Raw genomic sequence first — 17,598 nt, 5'->3', positions numbered from 1 at the left:
GGTACAAGACTTTGCATTTGCTGGACTACTCAGCCAATACCTGATCACACGACAAATTCCAAAATTGTCATTAGAAATTCATTTTTGCAATTTGAAATTTTTCTAAATTCTTAAAAGTCCTGCTAGGGCCTTGTGTGTTAAGTCCCTGTTTAGCATTGTCTTTTAGAGTTTAAAAGTTTGTTAAAAGTTTGAAATTAGATTCTAGAAACAGTTTTAGATTCTTTAAAAAGTCTTCCAACTTTTAGCAAAATAATGTCTGATACAGAGATGAATGTGGTGGAACTCGACACCACACCTTACCTCCATCTTAAGATGAGGGAGCTAAGGTCTCTCTGCAATATCAAAAAAATAACCATTGGCTCCAGACCTACCAAAATTCAGCTCCAGGAGCTGTTGGCAGAGTTTGAAAAAGCCAACCCCTCTGATGATGACCTCACAGAGGAAGAAATTAGTGACTTGGAGGCCAATGTCCCTCCTCCAGTCCTAAATAGGGAGAACAGGACCCCTCAAGTCCTGTCTCCAACTGTGTTAGTCAGAAATGGTGAGTCCCTCACAGGAGGGTCCCACATTTCTGAAATCACTGAGGATGCTCTCAGTGAAGATGACCTCCTGTTAGCCAGGATGGCCAAAAGATTGGCTTTAGAGAGACAGCTCCTAGCCATAGAAAGGGAAAGACAAGAGATGGGCCTAGGTCCCATCAATGGTGGCAGCAATATAAATAGGGTCAGAGATTCTCCTGACATGTTAAAAATCCCCAAAGGGATTGTGACAAAATTTGAAGATGGTGATGACATCACCAAGTGGTTCACAGCTTTTGAGAGGGCTTGTGTAACCAGAAAAGTGAACAGATCTCACTGGGGTGCTCTCCTTTGGGAAATGTTCACTGGAAAGTGTAGGGATAGACTCCTCACACTCTCTGGAAAAGATGCAGAATCTTATGACCTCATGAAGGGTACCCTGATTGAGGGCTTTGGATTCTCCACTGAGGAGTACAGGATTAGGTTCAGGGGGGCTCAAAAATCCTCGAGCCAGACCTGGGTTGACTTTGTTGACTACTCAGTGAAAACACTAGATGGTTGGATTCAAGGCAGTGGTGTAAGTAATTATGATGGGCTGTACAATTTATTTGTGAAAGAACACCTATTGAGTAATTGTTTCAATGATAAACTGCATCAGCATCTGGTAGACCTAGGACCAATTTCTCCCCAAGAATTGGGAAAGAAGGCGGACCATTGGGTCAAGACAAGGGTGTCCAAGACTTCAACAGGGGGTGACCAAAAGAAAGGGGTCACAAAGACTCCCCAGGGGAAGGGTGATGAGACAACCAAAACTAAAAATAGTAAAGAGTCTTCTACAGGCCCCCAAAAACCTGCACAGGAGGGTGGGCCCCGAGCCTCTTCACAAAACAATGGGTACAAGGGTAAAAACTTTGATCCCAAAAAGGCCTGGTGTCATAGCTGTAAACAGCATGGACACCAAACTGGAGACAAGGCCTGTCCCAAGAAAGGTTCCACTCCAAACTCCCATCCAGGTAACACTGGTATGGCTAGTCTCCAAGTGGGATCAACAGTGTGCCCAGAGCAAATCAGGGTCCACACTGAAGCTACTCTAGTTTCTGAGGGTGGGGTGGATTTAGCCACACTAGCTGTCTGGCCGCCTAACATGCAAAAATACAGACAGCAACTCTTAATTAATGGGACTAGAATAGAGGGCCTGAGGGATACAGGTGCCAGTGTCACCATGGTGACAGAGAAACTGGTTTCCCCTGGCCAATACCTGACTGGAAAAACTTACACAGTCACCAACGCTGACAATCAGAGAAAAGTACATCCCATGGCAATGGTTACTTTAGAATAGGGAGGGGTGAAGGGCCTGAAACAGGTGGTGGTCTCCTCAAATATCCCAGTGGACTGTCTGCTTGGAAATGACCTGGAGTCCTCAGCATGGGCTGGGGTAGAACTAAAAACCCATGCAGCAATGCTGGGTATCCCTGAACTGGTGTGTGTGAAAACCAGAGCACAATGCAAGGCACAGGGTGAACAAGTAGAGCTGGAGTCTGGAAGAATGGCCCAGCCTACCAAGAGGAAAGGAAAGTCAGTTGGGAAACCAACTGCAACACAGCAAAAGAAAGGGAACCTCTCTTCTCAGGAAGAAGTTCTGCCCTCTGAGGGAACTGAGCCTTTGGAGCTTGAACCTTATCAGGTTGAGCTCTTAGGCCCAGGGGGACCCTCAAGGGAGGAGCTGTGTAAGGGACAAGAAACCTGTCCCTCTCTTGAAGGCCTTAGGCAGCAAGCTGCTGAAGAGTCCAAAGGCAAGAAAAATGGAACGCATAGGGTCTATTGGGAAGATGGACTCCTGTACACTGAGGCCAGAGACCCCAAACCTGGTGCCACTAGGAGAGTGGTAGTGCCTCAGCTGTTCAGAGAGTTCATCCTAACATTGGCCCATGACATTCCCCTTGCTGGACATTTGGGACAAACCAAGACGTGGGAGAGGTTAGTCAACCACTTCTACTGGCCCAATATGTCCAACATGGTTAAGGAGTTTTGCCTCTCCTGCCCCACCTGTCAAGCCAGTGGTAAGACAGGTGGGCATCCAAAGGCCCCCCTCATTCCACTCCCAGTGGTGGGGATTCCCTTTGAAAGAGTGGGTGTGGACATAGTTGGTCCACTAGAACCTCCCACAGCCTCAGGAAATCTGTATATCCTGGTAGTAGTGGATCATGCTACCAGGTATCCTGAAGCTATTCCCCTTAGGTCGACTACTGCCCCTGCAGTAGCCAAGGCCCTCATTGGTATTTTTACCAGAGTGGGTTTCCCTAAGGAGGTGGTGTCTGACAGAGGTACCAACTTCATGTCAGCATACCTAAAGCACATGTGGAATGAGTGTGGAGTGACTTATAAATTCACTACACCCTACCATCCACAAACTAATGGCTTAGTTGAGAGATTCAACAAGACATGAAAAGGCATGATCATGGGGCTCCCAGAAAAACTCAAAAGGAGATGGGATGTCCTCTTGCCATGTCTGCTTTTCGCTTACAGAGAGGTGCCACAGAAGGGAGTAGGATTCTCACCCTTTGAACTTCTGTTTGGTCATCCTGTAAGGGGACCACTTGCTCTTGTTAAAGAAGGCTGGGAGAGACCTCTCCATGAGCCTAAACAGGACATAGTGGACTATGTACTTGGCCTTCGCTCTAGAATGGCAGAGTACATGGAAAAGGCAACCAAAAACCTTGAGGCCAGCCAACAACTCCAGAAGTTTTGGTATGACCAAAAGGCTGCACTGGTTGAGTTCCAACCAGGGCAGAAAGTCTGGGTTCTGGAGCCTGTGGCTCCCAGGGCACTCCAGGACAAATGGAGTGGCCCTTACCCAGTGCTAGAGAGGAAGAGTCAGGTCACCTACCTGGTGGACCTGGGCACAAGCAGGAGCCCCAAGAGGGTGATCCATGTGAACCGCCTTAAGCTCTTCCATGACAGGGCTGATGTGAATCTGTTAATGGTAACAGATGAGGATCAGGAGGCAGAGAGTGAACCTCTCCCCGATCTTCTGTCATCAGACCCAAAAGATGGCACAGTAGATGGAGTGATCTACTCAGACACCCTCTCTGGTCAACAGCAAGCTGATTGTAGGAGAGTCCTACAACAGTTTCCTGAACTCTTCTCCTTAACCCCTGGTCAGACACACCTGTGTGCCCATGATGTGGACACAGGAGACAGCATGCCTGTCAAAAACAAAATCTTTAGACAATCTGACCATGTTAAGGAAAGCATCAAGGTGGAAGTCCACAAGATGCTGGAATTGGGAGTGATTGAGCGCTCTGACAGCCCCTGGGCTAGCCCAGTGGTCTTAGTCCCCAAACCTCACACCAAAGATGGGAAGAAAGAAATGAGGTTTTGTGTGGACTACAGAGGGCTCAACTCTGTCACCAAGACAGATGCCCATCCAATTCCAAGAGCTGATGAGCTCATTGATAAATTAGGTGCTGCCAAATTCCTAAGTACCTTTGACTTGACAGCAGGGTACTGGCAAATAAAAATGGCACCTGGAGCAAAAGAAAAGACAGCATTCTCCACACCTGATGGGCATTATCAGTTTACTGTTATGCCCTTTGGTTTAAAGAATGCCCCTGCCACCTTCCAAAGGTTGGTGAATCAAGTCCTTGCTGGCTTGGAGTCCTTTAGCACAGCTTATCTTGATGATATTGCTGTCTTTAGCTCCACCTGGCAGGATCACCTGGTCCACCTGAAGAAGGTTTTGAAGGCTCTGCAATCTGCAGGCCTCTCTATCAAGGCATCCAAATGCCAGATAGGGCAGGGAACTGTGGTTTACTTGGGACACCTTGTAGGTGGAGGCCAAGTTCAGCCACTCCAACCCAAGATCCAGACTATTCTGGACTGGGTAGCTCCAAAAACCCAGACTCAAGTCAGGGCATTCCTTGGCTTGACTGGGTATTACAGGAGGTTTGTGAAGGGATATGGATCCATTGTGACAGCCCTCACTGAACTCACCTCCAAGAAAATGCCCAAGAAAGTGAACTGGACTGTGGAATGCCAACAGGCCTTTGACACCCTGAAACAAGCAATGTGCTCAGCACCAGTTCTAAAAGCTCCAGATTATTCTAAGCAGTTCATTGTGCAGACTGATGCCTCTGAACATGGGATAGGGGCAGTTTTGTCCCAAACAAATGATGATGGCCTTGACCAGCCTGTTGCTTTCATTAGCAGGAGGTTACTCCCCAGGGAGCAGCGTTGGAGTGCCATTGAGAGGGAGGCCTTTGCTGTGGTTTGGTCCCTGAAGAAGCTGAGACCATACCTCTTTGGGACTCACTTCCTAGTTCAAACTGACCACAGACCTCTCAAATGGCTGATGCAAATGAAAGGTGAAAATCCTAAACTGTTGAGGTGGTCCATCTCCCTACAGGGAATGGACTTTATAGTGGAACACAGACCTGGGACTGCCCATGCCAATGCAGATGGCCTTTCCAGGTTCTTCCACTTAGAAAATGAAGACTCTCTTGGGAAAGGTTAGTCTCATCCTCTTTCGTTTGGGGGGGGGGTTGTGTAAGGAAATGCCTCCTTGGCATGGTTGCCCCCTGACTTTTTGCCTTTGCTGATGCTATGTTTACAATTGAAAGTGTGCTGAGGCCTGCTAACCAGGCCCCAGCACCAGTGTTCTTTCCCTAACCTGTACTTTTGTATCCACAATTGGCAGACCCTGGCATCCAGATAAGTCCCTTGTAACTGGTACTCCTAGTACCAAGGGCCCTGATGCCAAGGAAGGTCCCTAAGGGCTGCAGCATGTCTTATGCCACCCTGGAGACCTCTCACTCAGCACAGGCACACTGCTTGCCAGCTTGTGTGTGCTAGTGAGAACAAAACGAGTAAGTCGACATGGCACTCCCCTCAGGGTGCCATGCCAGCCTCTCACTGCCTATGCAGTATAGGTAAGACACCCCTCTAGCAGGCCTTACAGCCCTAAGGCAGGGTGCACTATACCATAGGTGAGGGTACCAGTGCATGAGCATGGTACCCCTACAGTGTCTAAACAAAACCTTAGACATTGTAAGTGCAGGGTAGCCATAAGAGTATATGGTCTGGGAGTCTGTCAAACACGAACTCCACAGCACCATAATGGCTACACTGAAAACTGGGAAGTTTGGTATCAAACTTCTCAGCACAATAAATGCACACTGATGCCAGTGTACATTTTATTGTAAAATACACCACAGAGGGCACCTTAGAGGTGCCCCCTGAAACTTAACCGACTGTCTGTGTAGGCTGACTAGTTCCAGCAGCCTGCCACACTAGAGACATGTTGCTGGCCCCATGGGGAGAGTGCCTTTGTCACTCTGAGGCCAGTAACAAAGCCTGCACTGGGTGGAGATGCTAACACCTCCCCCAGGCAGGAGCTGTAACACCTGGCGGTGAGCCTCAAAGGCTCACCCCTTTGTCACAGCCCAGCAGGGCACTCCAGCTTAGTGGAGTTGCCCGCCCCCTCCGGCCACGGCCCCCACTTTTGGCGGCAAGGCTGGAGGGAACAAAGAAAGCAACAAGGAGGAGTCACTGGCCAGTCAGGACAGCCCCTAAGGTGTCCTGAGCTGAGGTGACTCTGACTTTTAGAAATCCTCCATCTTGCAGATGGAGGATTCCCCCAATAGGGTTAGGATTGTGACCCCCTCCCCTTGGGAGGAGGCACAAAGAGGGTGTACCCACCCTCAGGGCTAGTAGCCATTGGCTACTAACCCCCCAGACCTAAACACGCCCTTAAATTTTGTATTTAAGGGCTTCCCTGAACCCTAAAAAATTAGATTCCTGCAACTACAAGAAGAAGGACTGCCTAGCTGAAAAACCCCTGCAGAGGAAGACCAGAAGACGACAACTGCCTTGGCTCCAGAAACTCACCGGCCTGTCTCCTGCCTTCCAAAGATCCTGCTCCAGCGACGCCTTCCAAAGGGACCAGCGACCTCGACATCCTCTGAGGACTGCCCCTGCTTCGAAAAGACAAGAAACTCCCGAGGACAGCGGACCTGCTCCAAGAAAAGCTGCAACTTTGTTTCCAGCAGCTTTAAAGAACCCTGCAAGCCCCCCGCAAAAGGCGTGAGACTTGCAACACTGCACCCGGCGACCCCGACTCGGCTGGTGGCGATCCAACACCTCAGGAGGGACCCCAGGACTACTCTAAGACTGTGAGTACAAAAACCTGTCCCCCCTGAGCCCCCACAGCGCCGCCTGCAGAGGGAATCCCGAGGCTTCCCCTGACCGCGACTCTTTGAATCCAAAGTCCCGACGCCTGGGAGAGACCCTGCACCCGCAGCCCCCAGGACCTGAAGGACCGGACTTTCACTGGAGAAGTGACCCCCAGGAGTCCCTCTCCCTTGCCCAAGTGGAGGTTTCCCCGAGGAACCCCCCCCTTGCCTGCCTGCAGCGCTGAAGAGATCCCGAGATCTCTCATTGACTTCCATTACAAACCCGACGCTTGTTTCTACACTGCACCCGGCCGCCCCCGCGCTGCTGAGGGTGAAATTTCTGTGTGGACTTGTGTCCCCCCCGGTGCCCTATAAAACCCCCCTGGTCTGCCCTCCGAAGACGCGGGTACTTACCTACAAGCAGACCGGAACCGGGGCACCCCCTTCTCTCCATTCTAGCCTATGCGTTTTGGGCACCACTTTGAACTCTGCACCTGACCGGCCCTGAGCTGCTGGTGTGGTGACTTTGGGGTTGCTCTGAACCCCCAACGGTGGGCTACCTTGGACCAAGAACTAAGCCCTGTAAGTGTCTTACTTACCTGGTTAACCTAACAAATACTTACCTCCCCTAGGAACTGTGAAACTTGCACTGTGTCCACTTTTAAAACAGCTATTTGTGAATAACTTGAAAAGTATACATGCAATTTTGATGATTTGAAGTTCCTAAAGTACTTACCTGCAATACCTTTCGAATGAGATATTACATGTAGAATTTGAACCTGCGGTTCTTAAAATAAACTAAGAAAATATATTTTTCTATATAAAAACCTATTGGCTGGATTTGTCTCTGAGTGTGTGTACCTCATTTATTGTCTATGTGTATGTACAACAAATGCTTAACACTACTCCTTGGATAAGCCTACTGCTCGACCACACTACCACAAAATAGAGCATTAGTATTATCTCTTTTTGCCACTATCTTACCTCTAAGGGGAACCCTTGGACTCTGTGCATGCTATTCCTTACTTTGAAATAGCACATACAGAGCCAACTTCCTACAATAGCATACAGCATTGGTCAGTGGAACAGCACACTTCACCCACTGGCTCTAGTGCCCTGTGAGTGATGGCATTTTGCTTGATCACATGTGCACATCTGCCTGCAAATGAGCGTGCTTTACTGTCGGGCTTGAGAGGGGCCAGGCCTTTAGCTCTTCTGGTCCCTTGTAATTTCTTTACTTCTACTTCTAGGTTTTGCCTGCACAGGGACTGTGTTGTGCTTGCAAAATCTCTTGTATAGTAAAAAAAAATCTTAAAAGGGGCTTAGAGCCAGCTTCTTTCTTACTTGAACTTACCATTCATTGATTCCAACGCCCCTCCAATGTAGGTGCTTCTGATCGGCCAGCATGCCCTCTGCACGTCATTGCTTTCACTTCCGCTCTTTCTGCTCTTGCTTTGCTGTTCTTGCCTTGCATGGAGCTTGGACCAAGTACAGCTTCCGGTCACGGGCCACTAGCTACTGGCTTGTGTCCTTCCACTGGCTACTCACTCTACAGGCACTTTTTTTCACGTTTACGAACGAGCGCTCCATACAAGTACATCTGCAGGCTGTGTCTCTCCTTCCTGTCATCTTGCAGCCTCTTCCCGGGTCACACCTTGTTGCTTCCCCTGGGGTAAGCATATACCAGCTGTGCTGAAGAACAAGATGGCACCATCACAGAGAAAGGCGTATGTTCAACTTTAGTGTTAGTCAGAAAACACCATGCAAAATTACTTCCCTTTACTTCAGCCATAGGTCAGCCATAGGCGCTTTCCATTACTGTTATACCATGTTATCTTCTAGAAAGGGGTACTTACAAACAATGAGAAACAGAAAAACATTTTCTGTCATTTCCTTGTACCTCGTTTTGAAGCTGCGGCCGTGATTCTAACTGCCTTCATCTATCCACATTTTATTGACTTTTTCAATGTTTATTTACATGTCTCACAACAGTTGAGCTGCTGTGCAACATGGCTTCAAATAAAATAAAACGCGCTATGACGCGGCCAGCATTGTCTGTGTCCTAGCACTTTTTTGTTCTGTAAGCCACATTGCACAGCGCTCAACTGTTAGGCAATATGTAAAAAAAAAAGAAAAACATTGACAAAGTCAATAGAATTCGCATAGACAAAACCTATTGGCTTTGCTAATGGTTGTTTTAATTTATTTCTTCAGCATCCTACAGCACATTAGAGAATGCTACTGGGCCAATAGCTTGCCGCTCATTTCACCTGGAGTGTGCCACACACTTTGTGGCCCCTACTTCTAAACCAAGTGGCCATTTTATTATATTGTCCATAGTATTCATTGTGTTACTATTCCAAGATGATTGGCACACATATGTCATGCATAAGTCAGCTAAGCCTGTGTGTGTATTGTATTTAATTGTAGAGAGGTGAATGCAAGAATGACTGGGTGAATGGACTTATGAGTGATACTTACTGACTGCCTAAACTTACCAGTGACTGAAGAATCACTTTCAGTTATGAGCGTAACTTATTGGTAATGCCAGTGCTTGTTTGTTTTGTTTTTTTGGGTGGGAGGCTGCATAGAACATGTTGCAAAGATTTGCTTGGAGGAGAGTGGAGCTGTAGGGTAAAAATGGAAGATGTCTTGCCACACCCTGTTCTGGGGCAATGCGGTAGGCAGAGGCTACAGGGCCTCAACAGTGGGGGTTAAGGGTGTCTGCCAAAGATATCCAGGGACCCGTCTTATTATGGTTCTGCAACCGGGCCAAGTACACCCCTACCACAATGTTACTCGAGGTATCAAGGGTATGTAGTGACAGGCTTCTCAGGGAGGTAGTATGGGGGTGTTGGAGCTCAGCGCTCAATAATCAACAAACAGACACAATAATGTCAACATCCAACCCAATGCTTGTCTTTTCAAGAAATAAAGACTTATCATACAGTTGTACTAAATACTACACAACCCCAACAGTCCCACAAGACACTGTCCCTGATAGGAGACTGCATGAATCAAGCAGAGGTGCAGAATTCTGGCACACAGTTAAATGCAAACTCTGTTGCTTATTCTTACTTCCTATGACATCGGCGTTCCCAGCAGAGGTTGCAGCAGTCTCCTGGAGGAGTGGTGATGTGGCCCTTCTTGGACCGAGGACAGTTGCAGCCTGGGTCTGGCTGAAGCTGTCACACAGCCACTGAGGATACATCGGGCTTTTCTCCTCCTGGATAGTCTCTCCACCTGCAGGGCTAGGCAGACTCCTTTCCTCCATCAGGAGGCAGGCAGGCTTCTCGGTTCTTCAGGACAAATCTACAGTTCTTCTGGTAAAAAGAACAGACTTCAGGTGATATCCCCTCAGCTCTGGGAGACTGTGTGTCATGGAGACACCAGCCCTGATTGCACAGTGGTCTTTGAGCACTCTACAGAGCACTTCCCTCTCTGTTTATAAATGTCTTGTAACAGACACAAAGTGGTGTAGTTTGGGTCCCACTTGGATGCACAACTTCTAGATAGGGAATGTGGAGCCACTGTCTCAAATTGTAGAAATGGTTGGAAGTCGGCCTCCTTTTAAGTGTCCTCCAAGCAAGATCTCCAGATACAACTTTTCCATAGAATGATGCTTTTCACATGAGGTAGCAATAAGTCTGTCTCCAATCTAAAGCACCCAGTTTTTTGCACGTGTCTCATCAGCCTATTGAAGGTGTAATTGGGGATAAACAAAATTGCAAGCCGCACCCTGAAACTTCCTTACCACTCATAAAACAGACTGCAATCCCACCCTTCACCCCTCCACCACCAAATAGCAGCGCCAAAGATGACTACTAAGCAGCTCTGTGATAAGAAAATGCATGATGGAATTTCTAAAGGTATCCCTGCCTTTATCTTCCACACTTCAATGCCTGTTTCATCTCCCTCCAACAATGAGAATGCATGCCTCACACTTCCACTGTTTGATCCTTCTAACAATAAGGTATGCTACCCCCACCGCTTGTGGTGCTATATCCAGGACAGGACAGTAATCAATGGCCCACAATAGGGGCTTGCTTAGTGTGTTCCTCCAGGTCACTGGCAAGGGAAATGACCTTACATAGTCTGGGACAGGCCTAGGCTAGGGTACTACATTCACTCTTAGACTGGAATAACACCAGGGCCAAAAGAATATTCACAATATCAGATATACATGCAGTTAGGCACTCAGTGTAGGGGGAAATGGCCATATACTATACAGGGGACATTCCTGTCCTAACATCTTGACAGATCAGTGCATGTGTCACAGCGGTCGAGTTGTGAAAGTCAGTCTCCTGACATGCGAATGACTGTTAGACCCATTCTGGCCTATCTGCGGCAACAGATCACAAGACCTCAACCTTTCTGCCTTGGAATATGTGGCAACTAGAGAGCTGGTCATTCCACAAGCACTCTGTGGCACATGGAATTAATTCTTTTCTTCCCTCTTGGTGGATTACCATTGTTGTGAACCTCTAAATTTCCTGAAAGCTCTAACCTGATAGAGCTCCTTTGTCCAATGTGTGTGGCACCCCCATTGAGAAGCAGAGAATGAGCAGGTATCTTTAACTCTTATCTGTGATGTGTTAGGTGTATTAAAGACCCAAGAGTGCTAGAGGTCAGACAGCCCTGTCAGAGGAATTCTTATCTACATGGAGGGCTGGTATACACATATACATATGTTAGTATGGATCCACACACAGTGGTTAGTATTTCCTAATACAAACTGATTTGTTATGAACAATAACCTCATACATTTTGTATGTCTGAATGATGGTAATTATCATAATTATCTCAGCAGTCATAATAAAAACCTTAAGGAACATTAAACAAAGCCTAAGCTTTTCCATGATACATCCCTGCTTCCTAGTTAGATTAGTCTAGTTCCTACCTAACACCTGTGAATATATATGTATAATTTGTTAGCTCCATGATTAAGTTATTGGAGCAGTTGGTACTCTCTCTAGTATAAAAATGTTGATATGCCAAGTTATGCATCCATCTGTGAACACCTCAGAGCTGTCGGTCATCCGTCGGATGCCGGATCTCTGGCACGCCCCTTCCTGGCAATCGCAGCCTGTGCAGTGCGCTCATTCCAAATCTTCACCCTCTTCATACTAGCCCCTCCAATTATTATTTATCAAAAAAGGAGGGGCTGCTTTTTGTGCAGCTTCTCATATCATCACCCCGTAATAATAGACAGAGGCTCTGTTACTGTAGCTGCGGACAGCAGGCAAATGTTGCAGAGGAACACAGAAAGCTAAGCAAATGTTTATTCTCTTATTTCTTCCCAAAAAGCAACATGTGCAAGGCAGGATGACTTTGCAACTTTGTACTACAACTTTCAGAATATGATTAGCTCTGAAATACAGAACTCTTGTGTGCACAACAGAGGATGGAAACTTCTCTATTTTGTTAGTACAAATAGCTTTGAAAATAAAATGTATAACTATAGGTGGATCTCGTACACACATTATTGTTTCATTCAGAATCTTAGTTTTTTAAGCCCTAAACCTGCAGCACACATAATCTAAGAGTTAGTGTTTCCATGTTTGCATACCATCAGGCCGGTCTTGTATGTAAAGTACATGCATTATGCAAAAAAAGTCCCTGCCACACACAACACCATATACAACAACAGAGTCTGCCCAAATAACCCCATACGTCCTGGGCTTACATATGCAATTCCAAAACAATGGGTCATCATGGGGCTAAATCAAGGCATATGGTAATTCTTACAATTAAATTATCAATTCATTGTTTGCCTGAAAACATCAGAATTGCCACTGCGTCCAACTTCGTTTATTTCCAATGACCAACACAAGAATACATATTATATTTTCTGGACACTTGACATACATTGCTTTCGCATATGTATACACAATGTATACAGAGAAAAATAATAAAAAGATGTTTTGTTAATTCATTGTCCCTAGTTGTTTGTCTTTAAGGATGTAAGGGTTTAGCTACATATTTCGTTATTAATCCACATGGAGGTAGTCCAGAATATCAGGCATTTGGGCGGGGAACCCTCTGTTCATTTTACTTGCTCCTTGCATTTAAAATCAATCGGCCCTATGTCCATTTTATCCACATAGACTCCTCCGCATAGTAAAGACTGATGTGTTTTGGCCCAACCTTATGTGATGTGACTGATTGTTCCTGTGTGTCGAGCATGAGCACCTTCCTCAACGCCTAGCAAAGTTACTTTACCCCTGCACCTCAAAAATCTCAGTGATTTCATGATGTTGCGCCAGCCATGTGCTGCTCCAGGGCAAAGAATGTAAGTAAAAGTGGGGCGCTTGACTTCACTGCAGGGTTGGCTCCTTAACCATGGCGGAGGAGCGTCGCCTTACTGGCTAAGAGCCAGCAGCACAAAAAATAAAATGATATTTCACTATCGTTTTATTTTGCTGCTGCTGGCTCAGCCAGCAGGTGAAGAGAGGGGGGCTGGGCCTTGGGGGGTGGAGGGCAGTGGAGGAGTAGAGTGCACTAAGTGCGCATATGTGGTTGGCTGTCTGTTTTAGGCCGGCCAAACACACATGCGCACATACGTTTCTCCAACAGGCTGTGTTGCACAGCTGCGGCTTGATTGACATTCTTTGTCCTGGAGCAGCATCTCCGGGAGTGCAACCACACTAGCATGGTTTGAATCACAAGTCCCATGAACAAAGTATAAATGTAGAATAACAAGAGACATGTATTTTACGAGAGGCTGCATGTGACATCCTGGGCAATGAGAGGAAGCTTAAGTTGTCTATGATGTCACTAGGCATCTCACGGTGAAAGGCATTCCTCTTGATACACATGATCAATTTTATGTTGTGAATGGTTATACGGATGGTTATTTCAAGCAACACTGTTTTAGATTTTTGGTATATTTAAAAAAAGCAATATTTACACCATAGTATATCTATTTAAAATATTAGAAAATGCAGTATTTCTATTGTTGTTCACTTTTTATGTTTTTTGTTTGCAGCTCAAAATCTTGTTTCCACTTGAAATGTCTTGGAGCCTGATTTAGAGTTTAATGGACGGGCTACTCCATCACAAATGTGACAAATATGTCTGCCTTTTAACAGAGAATTATATCATATGACACTTATAATAAGGTGGATAAGATATCCCTATTGTTTGTGATAAAGCACCCTTCCGCCAACTCTATTGAAGCCCTTAAGAGTTTCACACTTGTCAGAGCTGCGGTATTTTTGCTTTTTATTTGAGGTTAGTTGTGAAAAAATATATGTCTGCCTTTAAGGGGTTGCTCACTACTACCTCCCCACCCACTTTGCATTGTGGGGCCTTCATTACGGTCGAGCGCACAAGCACTCCGTCCCTGTTGTATTCTCTCTTAGGGCTTGTAACCACGCCTATGGCACGCCAGCACTTTCATTGGTTTGTGGGCTTGCCTTTTAAAATCCGCTTGCTTTCATTAGTGAAAGGCATGCATACGTCATTTTTTCCACGCAGCGCGATCGTGCTGGGTTTTACATATAGCGAAACCCACTGTTTTTTCATTTTCAATTTTAGCCCGATCACGCTAGTTTTTTCCTTTTAATTTGTGTGGCAAGAAAAGTCCGGTTAGGAGTTTACAACGCTAATAGCTCTAACTCGAGCAAATGCGAGACCCGCTGCATTGCATGCTGGCTGCCTATCAGAAGGCATGGCTGGGTTTCTGCTGGCATGTCAGAGTGTTGCATGCTGGTCGTCTGCCGGCGTGCCTGAGTGTAACATGCTGGATGTCTGACAGAATACCCTAATGTAACATACTAAGTGTCTATCTGAAGGCATGACCGCGTGTAACATGCCAGGTGTCTGCCGGCATGCCTGAGTGTAACATGCTGAGTGTCTGACAGAATATCCTAACGTACCATGATGGGTGCTTATCTGAAGGCATGCCCGAGTGTAACATGCTGGGTGCCTGACAGCATGCCTCAGCAGAGCAGTTCTCGCGAGGCTCCTGCATAGCAGGGGGTCAATTTGTCCTGGTGTTAAGAGGGTGCATTGAATGACGCAATAGTAGTCCTCAAACCCAAGCAGACGTCATCAAGCACAGGAGGATTCCACAACGTAAAAGCTCTGTCAGACATCACCGTACAACGCGGCATTCCGGAACCCGTGTTCTTGACGATGCTGATCGAGGCACTTTTAAGATCTTTCTTATGTTTTTAAAGGACTTTATTGAGGAAAGAAGCAAACCGTGGAACCTGACTACAAAAGAAAAATAATCAAACACCACTACTTTAGTATTTACAGATGTAATCCAGATAGGCAAAAATTGGTAACAGAAATCTTAATTTCTCCGATTCACCTTCTGCTGTAAAGTGCTTAAGTGTCCCTCGGACAGAGTTCATCCTATAAAAGAATGCCGAAAAGGAAGAAAATAAAAATCAATTGTTCAATTAAAAAACTCAGGTAAGCCTGCAAGAAAATGAAGACAAAAACGTATGCATACAACTTGTTGAAAGATTGCCAGATGCCCGAGCTTATTCCCGACTTTTAGCTTGTGATGTGTAACCTCTGTCGATGAGTATTCAGTCCTCCATACGGGTGTCATCCATAGTTTTGACCATTTTCTTGCTACATCTTTGGTGTCAGTGGGAGACTAGAAGAACACCTTATTTAAATGGGCACCGAGGATATAGAAGTTCTGTTCAGCCTGCATTCAAGTCTTAACCCTTAATGACTTAAAAGAAGAAGGGGCTGCAAGTTGCGGAGTCATGAGTTGTGCGTCTTGCAATATCACATACTTTTTTTTTTTTAAAAGTTTTTGATGACGGTGCACACCTGGTGTAGCTAAAACTGAAAATCAAAAAGAGAAGAAATATGGACCTTGCACCATGACCGTGATGTTGAATGGACCGTGCATGGCTGTGGAGCCTTGGTTATTGAAGATTAAAGGCAGCACTTAGTAATGGGAGGACAATCCTGGGCAGAAGATCCAATTTCAAGGAATTACAGGCCAGGTGATAGTGACCTTCACATTTTACACAGCAGAGGGCAAAGATGTTCAAATTCACCTGATTTTATGGGCGTAGTTGGAACTTCGTACACCCTGCTGCACACCTCCAACAATGTAATCATTTTCATACTGTTCCATACCCTGTCATTCAGTTCACTGGATGACCCTTTAAAGGGTTTGAAGGTGCTGCAGAGTAAAAGACCCTGTGAACTCTGGAGATCCCACCACCTTGTTTGTTTAATTTACACTCTGCCTGGTGTTACTCAGCCTTAGGTTCTCTGTGTGGGTGTAGTGCAATTTATGTATGTATGTATGTATATTTGTCTATGGTATTTCGATACCACGAACCTAACCAAAAGGCCGGGGAGTACTGTACACAGTCAAAGAGAATCATAAAGGCAATGAGTGATAAGAGAGGTAGCTGGTTTGTGGATGGTTAATTCATTGTGATGTGGTACAGAAAAAATCTAAACATAACCAAATAATTGAATCTGTAGTGTGGGGGAAGGTACTGATAGAAATAGCATTAAACGTAAATCTTTAAAGCAAATATGTATTACTTTAATTTTTACAGTAAAATAGTCCAATTAATAAGTGCACTGTTATATTTTTTAGTTTGGAAATTAATGTTTGAAGTGATTATGGGTAGGTGATTATGAGTTCATGATTATGGGTACGTGAGACGAGATCGAGAACTGACTTACCTCTGTTGAAGGATCTTTAAAAGGTTGTCTTTTACCATATCTGTCAACCCTAAAAAGAAAAAAATAGAAGGCTGGACAAAAGTTTGTTAGTTATGATGCTTACATATAACGATGATTTTAGTGAGACCTCATCTGCATATTTTTTCACCCTGAAGAAGCGGTTGTTCTAATACTCACCATAAAACACATGTTGGTTGTGTTGTTTTGAAGAAAAAAAGAACATTTCGAAATGAATTCTGTGATCGGCAATGCTATTTTAAATTGATTTAAATGAACTATGGATGTGAATTATGCTACAATTAATTCATGAGATTTACATTGTATCAGTCCAATACAATTTAATTTAATTAACAAGAGAAACTTTTACATTTTGTACTAATTAAATATTTGTTGTAAACCTGTAAAGTTAATGCCCTTTTTACCAGTACTCCCGCCACACTACAGAATCCGTCATTGGGGTCTGTTTAGAAACTTTTACACTGTATAAGAAGACAGTAGAGGTTTAGTCGTCGGACAGGTTCCTCAGAACTTGCCAGGGCAACTAATACAACCTATTTTAAAGTGTGTCACTTTATATCCTTCAAAGCCCTATTTTGAGATGAATTGGGAAGTGTTCCTTAAAGAAGTGAAACTTTTCCCTAATTTGGAGCTGTGCTTGGGAGGTCCTGTTGGATATGGGCATGTTGTTCCAGATCCCGGATGAATAGATGGAAAAGGCCAGATGCCTTCGTTTTATTTTATTTTTCAGGTTGAGCGCACAAGTGCTCTGACTTGTAATCTATCTGTGGGCTTTTAACCACGCCTACCACACACCCATCACTATCACTAGTTAGTGGGCTTGCCTTTCAAAAATCCTGTATCATCATTGGTAAATGCTTTACGTTTGTACCTCCTTGGGGCAGTTTTGTTACTGCCTTGGCCATCCACCCTGTTACATGGATAATTGCACGTTTGCAGATAAGTTTGACTGGAAGCGAACTTCTTTTTCCTTTTGTGCCTCTCCTTCCTGCTCACGCTATTTGGCTTGCTTATGTCAACTGTTTTACTTTTCATTTTCAATTTATATGGCAAGAAAAGTCCAGTTAGAAATTTACAACGCTAATAGCTCTAACTCGAGCAAACGCAGACCCTTTGCCTTGCAAATGCTTGTTTGTGTTAGGAAGCAGGTCCTGGCAAAATAATTGTTTATTTTGGTATCTCGAGCTGTGACCCCAGAGCTACAGAAAACAAATGGC

At 45.3% G+C, this 17,598-nt stretch overlaps 1 protein-coding gene across 2 annotated transcripts in view; it reads left to right on the top strand.

Moving 5' to 3' along the window:
- The window catches only part of RASSF2 (Ras association domain family member 2), a 170,899-nt gene that overhangs the window by 83,615 nt on the left and 69,686 nt on the right, over window positions 1-17,598 (top strand). The window lies entirely within an intron of this gene.

This window comes from Pleurodeles waltl, chromosome 11 (assembly GCF_031143425.1).
Source record: "Pleurodeles waltl isolate 20211129_DDA chromosome 11, aPleWal1.hap1.20221129, whole genome shotgun sequence".
Taxonomy (NCBI): domain Eukaryota; kingdom Metazoa; phylum Chordata; class Amphibia; order Caudata; family Salamandridae; genus Pleurodeles; species Pleurodeles waltl.
This window is presented reverse-complemented; position numbering and strand designations above follow the sequence as displayed.